Here is a 14,435-nt window from a genome sequence, read left to right as displayed (position 1 = left end):
CCTGACTGCGGCAAACTGAAATTAAAGAAGACATAACTGCCCAGTGTTAAATCAAATGTAATAATTAAAGAAATGAGCATTTATTACCTCATGAACACACACAAAAGTACGATTCCTGTATCGATTCCCAGGTACCGTATTGGTTTAAATGGGAAAACTACTCATTCTTCATTAATAGTGTGATTTATGTAGTATTACTCCTGCCCTCTCTACAGTCAGATCATTTATAATAACATAAATAATGTATTTCAGTGATTGCTAACCACTGTTTGGCACGCAGCCAATTTCGAGTCATTTTGCCGAAAATAAAGATTTACGACACATAAAGAATCCTTTGCCGTCTTTCTATGCCAGCGACATGTAGTTTTTAACTTTATTAAATTATACGTTTATTGTGTGACATTTTGAAGGTTTTATCAAGCGATGTGCCTTGGGATAAAACACCGGTCTACTGAATCCCTCAACCTCTCTCGTGTTCGCAGGATGCAGAGGAACAGGAGGAATCAGCGTGCAGGTGAGAGAGTATTTCATGTCTAAGTGTACTAATACCAAAATATAGTGCAGCAGGGAAATGCACAAGCACAATAACAGAAAACAGTAGACGTGAACTGAAGGCTGAATTTGACGGCGAGACCAGCCCAAATAGGGGCATGATTGTGATTGGGCACATGTGCGAGTCCTGATCAACAAACCGAGGTCGGGGTGTTCAATCAGCGTCCTTAGCGACCAGAGGTAACGCTGAAACAGAAGTAAATCCTAAACACCGGTGTATATATTTTCAAGTATTTTTTATATATATATATATATATATACAGTATACATATAAATAATCCGTTCATGAATGAGTATATCCGTTCGGCCACCGTGTTCAATGGAGAAGTCTAATCTACAAAATGTGCAGGCAGCATACCCTTTCCCCTTCGAGCTGTCCTGGATGAACAGAAATTATTTTTTCCAATCATTTTGGAACTTGCATGCGTACTTCTTCTTCTTACTCGTCGTCGCCATGTCTCTTCTTCGTTCTTCTGCTTCGTCTCTGTTATGTTTTTGGACATTACTACTTGCCGTAGTTTTGAAGCAATGGGAATCCGGATGTTGTGTGTCAGTGTATTAACGTGCCGGCTGGAATAAACACACGCTGAGAAATAGCTCCGTGCCTGCCTACTTTATGGGTTGTAGATAAACCTATGGATAACGGAGACATAGATAATAGTCTCCTTTTCAGGTGAGAGAGGACGCTAAAGGCAGTGCCTTTAAGGCACGCCCCCAATATTGTTGTCCGGGTGAAAATCGGGAGAATGGTTGCCCCGGGAGATTTTCGGGAGGGGAACTGAAATTCGGGAGTCTCCCGGGAAAATCGGCAGGGTTGGCAAGTATGATGTTAGGTGTAGATCCACCCATGGCGTTTGTTTTCATTTTGACGCTGGTGAGCTACAGTGTGTAGTGAAGCATGTTTAGCTATTCCTCGTCCTGCAGGGATGATACTTGTAAGAAACGTACTTTATTTGTCGCCATGGAGATGAGGATTACTGATTTAGAAGTAGCTAAAACACTGCCGACGGTGCATGGACGTTAGCTGCTAGCCAGCTAGACATGTCTTAAAGCACCTCTTCCTGAGGGCGTTTCAGTGTTATAACTTTACCTTTATCGTTAGTTTTTAAGACAAAATGCATCCGTTCTCCCTTTTCTGTCTACACACCAGTGACGTGCAGTCACTAGAGGCAGGTGAGGCCCCGCCTCACCTGCCATCATGGAAAGAAAAAAAATGTAAAAAGAAAAAAAAAAAATTAAATTGTTATATGTATCCAGTGATTATACTATAGAGTTATTTTCCATTTAACTTCACCAGTTTTAGATTATTTTTATTCAAAATCGCTGAATTTTCACATTTGCCGTTCAAATACTGAGAAGAGACGGTGCGGTGAACAGCAGCCAGTTGAGGCACGTCACTCAGTGCCGCAACATGGATTGTGCAATGACTCGGCTAACTGCTGGCCTGCTGTGCAGTGAGACTGTATTGCTATATGAACTATATTATACATTTCCATAGTTTAGTTAGCTGAGGTATATAATGTACAGTGTATTTTGTCAACAACTGTATGTGTGTAAAGTATTTCTTGTGCTGACCGATCATAAAACGGCTGCAAAAGACGCACTGGCTGAGGCTCGCCTCCTGCACCCCCGCCGTAGAATTGTTATATCAACTAAAGTGTGACGACCGGGGCGCATGGTGATGCGGGGCTCGCTCTCCCAGGAATGCAGATCGGGCTTCGGACACAGCGTGCAGGTAAGAAATTATTTATTTAAGAAATAAATTATACTGGAATAAACAAAAACGTGCTCATAGCACGGAAGGCAAAAACTAAAGGAGCTAGCGTGGGAGCTAGAAGGTAAAAAGGAGTCTAGCGTGGAAGCTAGCAGGTTCAGAGCAGGAAACAAAAGTCGTCATCTGTTGTGTGAAAACAAACTAGGAAGCAAGACAGAATGACAGGGAAGGCAGGCTTAAATAATAATGTCAGTGATGACAAACAGGTGCGCGTCGGGAACACACGCGGCAGGTGAAAATAATAAGCAGCCATGGCAACAAACTCAGGTGTACAAAACAGGCACTCAAGGAGTCCAAAACTAACAAAAAACACAAGTACCTCGAAAACGTAAACAAAAATATGATCCGGGCAGCGGATCATAACATAAAGCCCACACTTAAACTTTCCACGTGCAAGATTGAATCTATTTAAAAAAAATATTTCATAAGAAGCCAAAAAGTGCAAAAACAATAATGTTGGTGTTGGAGGAGTTGTGAATGACTGCAGGGACACAACATTTGATACACCTGCAGACTGCAGGTGTACCTAATTCACAACTCCTCCAACACGAACATTATTGTTTTTGCACTTTTTGGCTTCTTATTAAATAACTTTTGTAACCTATTTTCATGGGCTTTCCTCTTTGTGATGTTAAGTTCCTGTTATGCGCTGTTATACAGTATATGCCTTGAGCTCTTATTTTGAAGGCGCTAAGAGTGGAAGTGATGTCACGTTGCGTAGGTTTTTGAAAGAAGGTAAATAAAGTGGTCCTCATGTAAACTGGAGCCTCCGTGTTTGTTATTTTGTAGTTTCATACAGTATAGGCGACATTTATAAACCCTCGGTTACACTTTTTTAAATAGATTCAATCTTGCACGTGGAAAGTTTAAGTGAGGGCTTTAGTTGTGGCGCATGGACTTAATTTCTTTTTTTTTTTCTTTTTTTCTTTTTTTTTTTTTTATTATGTCCTGTCCAGCTTCTCAGGCAAATCATATAGTTGATGTAGATGCCCATGTCGGCTGTTCAGATTTACTTTACAAAAGAGAAGTGTAGGATACTTCTCTTGTTGCCTTATTTGTATTTGACTTTATTAAATGTATTTATATTATCATTTAGTGCAGCCGGGCCGGAGCAGGAGGGGATAGAAAGAGAAAAAAAAAGAAGACAGAGGGGGAAATTGTGGGGACAAGAGGGGGATTAGACAGAGAGACAAAAACAACAACAGCAAACAACAACAACAACAACAATAGAGCAACATCAGCAAATATGACATGTACAAATATGATGGTAAAAGTAATAGCAAATAAGCAGTTAGCGAAAAATAAAAAATAATACAGAAATGACAATGAGCATTATTACACTACAAATGGATCAATACAAATACCAATAGAAATAGCGCTATTGATAATGAACAATACCAATAATTTACCTTTATTATCAACAATACAGTTGTTTAAATGCAACAATACATATACGTAATGATAACTTGAGATACGAAAGAATGCAGAAAAATGGAGGGGGAGAAAGAGAAGCAACCTACATTAACCTTGTAGATTGTTATAGTCACAATAGGTTAAGCTTTGTCAGTGTGCCATGTGTTACACCCAGTTTACCCTAGGGCAACAACGTTAATATATGTTTGATGAAACGTGATTATGTGCATGAGTGTAAGTATGCATATGTACTTGTATATGTACAGAATGTGTATATGTGTTTGTACAATGAATGTATATGTACAGAATGTGTATATGTGTTTGTACAGTGAATGTATATGTACAGTATGTGTATGTGTATGTTTGTATATTGAATGTGCGTGTGGATGTACGAACATTAGGTAGGTAAATATGTACTGTATTTGTGTATGTATGTGGGAGCGTAGGTACCTATGTACGTATGTGAGCATATGTGAATTTGCATGTACAATACATTCGACTCCCAGAGTGCGTGGGAGCCAGAGCACGGCCCCATCACCCCCGAGAGCCCAACCCACAAACAGGAGGCGTGGTGCCCAGGGAACCAGGGACCACCGCCCCCACGCAGCCAAGCCGGCCAGCGACAGGAACCCCAGAGCCCGACCCACCGTACCGCCCACAAGGGCCAGCAGCAGACCGCAGACAGACGCACCCGGCAGAGGACAGGGCACGAGAAAAGCAGGGGACAGCCAGACCCCAAGCCAGCGAGAGACCACACCCCACACGGGCAGAAAGGCGAGACGCCCCGCCCGAGGGACCCAGAGACTCCCCACAACCGGACGGGAAGACCGCCCCCGCCCCACCGGCAACCGGGCCCCCACGAGCCCACCCCCCACCCCCGGAGAGCGCGGCGAGGCCAGCCCCCGGCCACCCCACCCAAACCGGCCGCCGCAGGACCACCCAGGCACAGGGCCACGGGAACCACCCACCCCACCCGCAGGGACCCCAACGACTTAATTTCTAAGTAAAGGTAAGACCATAATAACGTTTTTTTTTATTAAATGTGCTTTTTTGTGTGCTACAGTTTGTATGTGTAAAGTTAAAGTTAAGTTAAAGTACCAATGATTGTCACACACACACTAGGTGTAATGAAATGTGTCCTCTGCATTTGACCCATCCCCTTGATCACCCCCTGGGAGGTGAGGGGAGCAGTGGGCAGCAGCGGCGCCGCGCCTGTGAATCATTTTTGGTGATTTAACCCCCAATTCCAAGCCTTGATGCTGAGTGCCAAGCAGGGAAGAATGCTGGTATGAGCTTTTAAACATAACCCGTTAACTGCTGCCAATCAAATGGTGAATAAGATACTCTTTAGGGTTCATATGTTTGTAAATCTGACTGTGATGAAGTCAGTGCCTCACCAGCCATCAACCTCACCGCACGTCACTGCTACACACTGTGTCTGCTTTTAAGTACTCTGTGATTGTACGCTGCCGATTATGCTCCTCTGCTCGTAAACCAGCAATGTCACGACGTGACGATGACGCGGGCGCGGGTGGGTGCGGGACCGGTACGTTTCAGAGGCGGTATCGTACCGGGAATTATTAATTTGTATCGCGGTACGATACTAATAAAATATTAGTAAATATTTTTTGTGGAAGATTTAGCATATTTTGTGTGTTTGTCATAAAAAAACAACATAGTTTTCTTTGACAAAAAGGGCAGAAAACAAACAAACAAAAAAAACTGACGGATAGATCTTTCTTCACTTCCGGTTTCTTCCGACAAAGAAGAAAAAAAATATTTGCACGCCTTTTTTTATTGCTATCTACTACGTGTCTACCGCGATATATATTGATATCCTTCTATCGCCCAGGCCTAGACAAAGGTCAACCGCACCTGTGATGATGGACGTTCTTTTTGTCGTGTCAGCAGCCGAAGTGGCGTTTAAGCAAGCGTTGTGTGTCGTTGTGTGTTGTTGTTGTCGTCGTGAAACAAAGCAGCAAAGAGCCATCGACTGCGCTCAAGTCGGGTTTTTTTTTATCATGGAGTACCGACAGCGGAAGAGAAGAGAAAAAAACACCCACTTCAGCAGCAGCAGTCTAATTAAAAAACGGCCCAACAAGGTGTGTTTGTGGGAGCTACTGTAACTCATAATGTGTACCGTATTTTCCGCACTATTAGCCGCACCTAAAAACCACAAATTTTCTCAAAAGCTGACAGTGCGGCTTATAACCCGGTGCGCTTTATATATGGATTAATATTAAGATTCATTTTCATAAAGTTTAGGTCTCGCAACTACGGTAAACAGCCGCCATCTTTTTTCCCCGTAGAAGAGGAAGCGCTTCTTCTTCTACGGTAAGCAACCGCCAAGGTAAGCACCCGCCCCCATAGAAGAGGAAGCGCTTCTTCTTCTACTGTAAGCAACCACCAAGGTAAGCACCCGCCCCCGTAGAAGAAGAAGCGCGCGGATATTACGTTTCATTTCATTTGTGTGTTTACATCTGTAAAGACCACAAAATGGCTCCTATTAAGAGACACGCGTACAACGCAGAATTCAAACTCAAGGCAATAAGTCACGCAGTAGAACACGGAAATAGAGCAGCAGCAAGAGAATTGAACATAAATGGTGCGTAGGTAGAGGAAGCAACAAGATGACCTGCGCCACTAAGACAGGGAGACAGCGCCGGACGACATACGCCAACATCTGCCAGTGGATTGTAAATGCCTGGGCGGATATATCGGTCTCAACTGTGGTCCGAGCTTTCCGGAAGGCAGGATTCATGGAACTGCTGGACAACAACAGCAACATTGACTCTGATGACTTCGACGAGACGGAGCCGGCCATTTTGGATGCCGTATTCGCCCAACTTGTTAATTCAGACACTGAAGAAGAATTCGAGGGATTTATGGATGAGGAATAATTTCAGAAAGTGAGCTTTAAATGTTTATTTTGTGTGTTGTGTGACATTAACGTTCGAGCAACGTTGAGTTATTGATGTTGCTATTGCTCTGCACTAATTTGAGTGTTACTATTTTTGTGATTGCACATTTGCACACTACATTTTGGGGGTGAACAGAGTTGTTAGAACGCTGGTTTGTAATATATTATTAACGTTTGACTGACCTATCTGACTGTTTTTTTGACATTCCCTTTAGCGCAGCGTAGGCGCGGCTTATAACCCGGGGCGGCTTATAGGTGAACAAAGTTTTGAAATATGCCATTCATTGAAGGTGCGGCTAATAACCCGGGGCGGCTTATAGTGCGGAAAATACGGTATGTGTGTGTTCTTGTATTTCTACCCTTCTTGAGACATCAACAAGGAAAGGTACCTTCCATATGAGGACTGGTGAACAAGTTAGGACCCAAATCATGGTCCCAATAAGGAAAACCATTGCATCTAATAGAGAATGTCTCATTTGCACCCCTGGTGGTGAAATCTATCAAAATTAGGGTGGTCCCAAAAAGAAGGGATTTTTCAAATTGACTGTGTGTCTGTTTTAAAAGTGCTCCCCCTCTGGTCAACATATGAAATAACAAGTGTAGGTAGAAAATTGAAATGCGCCTTCTTTGGCCAAAATTAATTTAAAAAAAATATATACAGTATATATTTGCCTATGGAGACATACTGTAATAACTTGAAGTAAATAATGAAGATTAAAAAACAATTCAAAACAACAACAAAAAATAATAATAATAAACTAAAAGCTTAACTTTTTTATATTTGCATAGTTTGTATGTATTATTAATGTTGTAAATACAAATCTTTATATATTTAGAAAGGGTGGTCCTAAAGAGGTAGGCATTTTTCGGAGGTCTCATTAAGGCAACAAATACAAGAATGTGTGTGTGCCTGATCTTGTATTCTACCCTTCTTGAGACATCAACAAGGTGAGGACCAGTGAACAAGTTAGGACATAAATCATGGTCCCATTGCAAAAAAACATTGCATCTAATAAAGAATGTCTAATTTTCATTGGTGAAATCTATCAAAATTAGGGTGGTCCCAAAAAGGAGGGATTTTTCAAATGTTGACTGTGTGTTGGTTTTAAAAGTGCTCCCTCTCTGGTCAACATATGAAATAACAAGTGTGGGTAGGAAATTGAAATGCGCATTCTTTGGCCAAAATGTATTCAAAAAAAAATAATAATAAAATAAAAAATAAAAAAAGAAATATATATATATATATATATATATATATATATATATATATATATATATATATATATATATATATATATATATATATATATATATATATATATACATACAGGTAAAAGCCAGTAAATTAGAATATTTTGAAAAACTTGATTTATTTCAGTAATTGCATTCAAAAGGTGTAACTTGTACATTATATTTATTCATTGCACACAGACTGATGCATTCAAATGTTTATTTCATTTAATTTTGATGATTTGAAGTGGCAACAAATGAAAATCCAAAATTCCGTGTGTCACAAAATTAGAATATTACTTAAGGCTAATACAAAAAAGGGATTTTTAGAAATGTTGGCCAACTGAAAAGTATGAAAATGAAAAATATGAGCATGTAAAATACTCAATACTTGGTTGGAGCTCCTTTTGCCTCAATTACTGCGTTAATGCGGCGTGGCATGGAGTCGATGAGTTTCTGGGACTGCTGAGGTGTTATGAGAGCCCAGGTTGCTCTGATAGTGGCCTTCAACTCTTCTGCGTTTTTGGGTCTGGCATTCTGCATCTTCCTTTTCACAATACCCCACAGATTTTCTATGGGGCTAAGGTCAGGGGAGTTGGCGGGCCAATTTAGAACAGAAATACCATGAAGTGCTCTAAAACTTGCTGGTAGACGGCTGCGTTGACCCTGGATCTCAGGAAACAGAGTGGACCGACACCAGCTGGACTGCTGCTGAGTGGTCCAAAGTCATGTTTTCTGACGAAAGCAAATTTTGCATTTCCTTTGGAAATTGAGGTCCCAGAGTCTGGAGGAAGACAGGAGAGGCACAGGATCCACGTTGCCTGAAGTCTAGTGTAAAGTTTCCACCATCAGTGATGGTTTGGGGTGCCATGTCATCTGCTGGTGTCGGTCCACTCTGTTTCCTGAGATCCAGGGTCAACGCAGCCGTCTACCAGCAAGTTTTAGAGCACTTCATGCTTCCTGCTGCTGACCTGCTCTATGGAGATGGAGATTTCAAGTTCCAACAGGACTTGGCGCCTGCACACAGCGCAAAATCTACCCGTGCCTGGTTTACGGACCATGGTATTTCTGTTCTAAATTGGCCCGCATACTCCCCTGACCTTAGCCCCATAGAAAATCTGTGGGGTATTGTGAAAAGGAAGATGCAGAATGCCAGACCCAAAAACGCAGAAGAGTTGAAGGCCACTATCAGAGCAACCTGGGCTCTCATAACACCTGAGCAGTGCCAGAAACTCATCGACTCCATGCCACGCCGCATTAACGCAGTAATTGAGGCAAAAGGAGCTCCAACCAAGTATTGAGTATTGTACATGCTCATATTTTTCATTTTCATACTTTTCAGTTGGCCAACATTTCTAAAAATCCCTTTTTTGTATTAGCCTTAAGTAATATTCTAATTTTGTGACACACAGAATTTTGGATTTTCATTTGTTGCCACTTCAAATCATCAAAATTAAATGAAATAAACATTTGAATGCATCAGTCTGTGTGCAATGAATAAATATAATGTACAAGTTACACCTTTTGAATGCAATTACTGAAATAAATCAAGTTTTTCAAAATATTCTAATTTACTGGCTTTTACCTGTATGTATATATATATATATATATATATATGTATATATATATATATATATACATATATATATATATATATATATATATATATATATATATATATATATATATATATATATATATATATATATATATATATATATATATATATATATATATATTTGTATATGGAGACATACTGTAATAACTTGAATGAAGATTAAAAACCAATTACAAACAACAACAAAAAATAATAATTAACTAAAAGCATAACTTTTTATATTTGCATAGTTTGTATATATTATTAATGTTATAAATACAAATCTTTATATATCTAGAATGGGTGGTCTTAAAGAGGTTTGGCATTTTTCGGAGGTCTCAATAAGGCAACAATATTGGACTTGGGGGTTAAATCACCCAAATGATTCCCGGGCGCGGCCACCGCTTCTGCTCACTGCTCCCCTCACCTCCCAGGGGGTGAACAAGGGAATGGGTCAAATGCAGAGGACAAATTTCACCACACTTAGTGTGTGTGAAAATCATTGGTACTTTACTACAAGAATGTGTGTGTGCCTGATCTTGTATTCCACCCTTCTTGAGACATCAACAAGGTGAACAAGTTAGGACCCAAATCATGGTCCCAATACGGAAAAACCATTGCATCTAATAGAGAATGTCTCATTTGCACCCTTAGTGTTGACATTTATCAAAATTAAGGTGGTCCCAAAAAGGAGGGCTTTTTCAAATTGACTGTGTGTTGGTTTTAAAAGTGCTCCCGCTCTGGTCAACATATGAAATAACAAGTGTGTGCAAGAACTTGAAATGCGCCCACTTTGGCCAAAATGTATTAAAAAATTAAAATATGTATATTGAGACTGTGAAGAAGTCTCTGTCTCGGGTTCTTCTGGGACCACAGGAAAGGGCACCACACTCTGCTGCGGCGTTTTACAATTGTTTTAATTATTTTTCTCACACAAGTCTCTTTTGGCTTTTCAGCTCTTCTCCTCATCAAATGTCTCTCCTTTGGCTTTTCAGCTCTCTTCTTTGGCTTTTCTCCTCTGCTTTCCAGGTCCGCTCTCCCCTCATGGTCTCCGACGCTGCTAATAAAGGAACAGGTGATTAGATAACTCGTTCCAGCTGAGTCATCCACTCACCTGTCTGCTGCTTCATGGCCGGCCTCCGCACACACACCGCCCGCAGGGAACGCGTGAACCACGCCCCCCTCCACATGCCTCCACCGCCAGATTCAGGCCGGGCAGTCGTCCGGCCGCGCCCACTCCCCCCACCCCCTATAGCGGGCCGAGAGAGGAAATCGGCCACGGCCATCTGCGCGCCCGGCCTGTGGACCACCCGGAAGTTGTAGGGCTGTAATGCCAGATACCACCGGGTGCGTTGGCGTCCTTCATGCGGTGGAGCCACTGGAGCGGTTTGTGGTCTGAGCAGAGACTGAAGGCACACCCCAACAGGTAGTAGCGGAGGGCCCCGACCGCCCACCGGATGGCAAGGCACTCCCTCTCCACCGTGCTGTACCTTGCCTCCCGGTCCGAGAGTTTCCGGCTGATATACAGCACGGGGCGGTCGACGTCCCCCACCCGCTGAGACAGCACCGCCCCCAGTCCCCGGCCCGACGCGTCCGCCTGCAGACAGAAAGGGATGTCAAAATTAGGCATGTGCAGCACCGGCTCCTCGCAGAGTGCTGTTTTTACCTTCTCAAACCCCCGTTGGCACTGCTCCGTCCACTGGACCAGTTCTGGAGCACCCTTTCGGGTGAGGTCAGTCAGTGGGCCGGTCAAGTCCGCGAATCGGGGAATGAACCGCCGGTAATAGCCCGCCAGTCCCAAAAACTGCCTCACCTCTTTTTTTGTCTTGGGGGGTGGACAGCCCGCCCCCACCTGCCGCATGTGTTGTTCCCAGCTGCTACTCTGGATGATGACATCATCCAGGTAGGCAGCCGCGTATGCAGCGTGGGGGCGCAGCACTCGGTCCATGAGACGCTGGAACGTGGCGGGCGCACCGAACAAGCCAAACGGAAGTGTCACAAATTGGTACAAACCGTCCGGAGTGCAAAAGGCCGTTTTTTCTCGGGACTCTGGTGACAAGGGAATCTGCCAGTAGCCCTTGGTCAAATCCAGTGTCGTGAAAAATTGAGCAGTGCCTAGCCGATCCAGGAGCTCGTCGACCCGAGGCATTGGGTACGCGTCAAACCGTGATTGTTCATTCACCCTGCGATAATCCACACAGAACCGCACAGTCCCATTCTTCTTCCCAACCAGAACAATGGGACTGCACCACGCGCTGTGGGATTCTTCTATCACCCCCAACTCAAGCATGGTTTTTAAATCCTCCCGAACTACTTTGCGCTTGTGTTCGGGAAGCCAATATGGCCGAGACCGCACCGTAACCCCTGGGCTGGTCTCAATATGATGTCGGATGAGATCCGTGCGACCGGGCCGCTAGGAGAACACATCAGAGAAGCGCTGCTGTAACTCAGCCACATCCGCCCTCTGCGCTAATGTGAGCTGGTCGTCACAGGACAGCCGAGGGGCCGGGCCAGAGCGCGGGACCTCCGGCCCCAACTCCTCCTCCTTCCCCCACTACTGTCACCATGGAAACAGGCTCCGCCTCTTTCCATGCCTTCAGCAGGTTCAGATGGTAGATCTGAGTGTCTCCGCGTCGGTCCGAGCGCCGAACCTCATAATCGACATTACCCACTTGCCGTGCGACCTCAAAGGGTCCCTGCCACTTTGCAAGTAATTTGGAGTTTGAGGTTGGAAGCAATACAAGTACTTTTTCTCCCGGTGTTAATTTGCGTGGTTGGGTCCCCCTGTTATACGTGCGCCGCTGACGCTCTTGGGCACGGAGCAAATTCTCACGTGACAAGTGCCCCACCTTGTGGAGTTTTGCTCGCATGTCCATGACGTACTGAATTTCATTTTTGCTGGAGCTTGGACCCTCCTCCCAGCTTTCTTTAATGACGTCCAGCACTCCGCGAGGCCTCCGGCCGTACAATAACTCAAAAGGTGCAAAACCAACGGAGGCCTGGGGTACCTCCCGCATCGCAAACATTAGGGGGTCCAACCATTTATCCCAATTCTGTTTGTCCTCGTGCATAAACTTACGGATCATGGTTTTCAGCGTTTTATTTAATCTCTCCACCAGCCCATCCGTTTGCGGATGGTATACACTGGTGCGGATCGCTTTAATTCCCAGTAACCCGTAGAGTTCCTTTATCGTGCGCGACATAAAGGACGTGCCTTGGTCAGTCAGAATCTCTTTCGGGATTCCAACTCGGGAGATGACCTGAAACAGCGCTTGCGCAACACTCTTGGCAGAGATGGAGCGCAAAGGTACTGCTTCGGGATAACGCGTTGCGTAATCCACCAGGACTAACACAAAGCGGTATCCCGGTGTGCTCGGGTGAAATGGTCCGATGAGGTCCATCCCAATTCTCTCGAACGGGACCTCCATGAGCGGTAATGGGCGCAAGGGCGCCTTTGCGGTGGCCGCTGGGTTCACCAGCTGGCAGTCCGGGGTGCTGGGGTGGGTCCCTCGGCCGTCTTGGTTGCTGTCTCCCGCTGTACCGCCAGGTGTTCCTCCGCCAGTTTCACCGCAGATTTGACGTCTGGGGGGCTGTGGTAACGTACCCCCGCGGAGGTCCTGGCCGGGATGGCCTCCACGAATCGCTCCAGAACGATGGCCTCCAGCATTTTTGGATCCAGCCCGTTGGGCTGGAGCCAACGGGTTGCTGCGTCTCGTAGCTGGAACGCCAGCACGAAGGGCCGGTCCCCTGGCCCCAACATCATGGCCCAGAACTTCCGGCGATGGTCTTCGGGGCTGCTGCCGACCCGGTCCAGTATGGCGCAGCGCAAGTTTGCATACTGCATGCGGGCGGTCGCCGGGAGACTCAACGCCGCCCGCTGCGCCTCCCCCACCAGGAGTGGCAGCAGCTTCGCGCCCCATTCCTCCTCCGGCCACCTGCATGATGTCGCCGTGGCCTAGAAGACATCGAGGAATGTCTGGGGGTCCTCCCTCTCCACCATGCGTTTCATGGAGGACATTCCTCCCGCCGCCTCTGCTCTGTCCATTAGTGCCTGCAGCACCTGTGTCTGCGCCGGCTTGCCGTTGACACCTCGGCCAATACTTGGCCCAGCGCCTCCAGCGGGGATGTTGTCGACATTTCTGTGGTCCGCCTTGTTGGGTGCCACTGTGAAGAAGTCTCTGTCTCGGGTTCTTCTGGGACCACAGGAAAGGGCACCACACTCTGCTGCGGCGTTTTACAATTGTTTTAATTATTTTTCTCACACAAGTCTCTTTTGGCTTTTCAGCTCTTCTCCTCATCAAATGTCTCTCCTGATCTTGTATTACACCCTTCTTTAGACATCAACAAGGTGAGGACCGGTGAACAAGTTAGGACCCAAATCATGGTCCCAATACAGAAAAAACATTGCATTTAATAAAGAATGTCTCATTTGCACCCCTGGTGGTGAAATTGATCAAAATTTGGGTTGTCCCAAAAATAATTTTTCTAATTGAATGTGTGTTGGTTTTAAAAGTGCTTCCCCTCTTGTCAAGATATGAAATAACAAGTGTGGGTAAGAAATTGAAATGCGCCCCCTTTGGCCAAAATGTATTAAAAAATAAAAACAAGTATATTGAGACATACTGTAATGACGTAAAAAATAACTATTAAAAACCAATTACAAACAAAAAATTCATAAAAATAAAAAAATTAACTTAAAGCTTACCTTTTTTAATATTTGCATGGTATGTATATATTATTAATGTTGTAAATACAAATCTTTATATATCTAGAAAGGGTGGTCCTAAAGAGGTGGGCAATTTTCGTAGGCCCCAAGAAGGTAGGAAATACAAGAATGTGTGTGTGGTCTATTCATTTAAACAGGCATCAAGTCCTTGTGTTGCCTCCAGCTTTCATGTGACAGGACCCTGCTCAAATAGGCCATTGGTGCGCCATAATTAGCTCAAATG

This window comes from Nerophis lumbriciformis, linkage group LG23, assembly GCF_033978685.3.
Source record: "Nerophis lumbriciformis linkage group LG23, RoL_Nlum_v2.1, whole genome shotgun sequence".
NCBI lineage: Eukaryota > Metazoa > Chordata > Actinopteri > Syngnathiformes > Syngnathidae > Nerophis > Nerophis lumbriciformis.
This window is presented reverse-complemented; position numbering follows the sequence as displayed.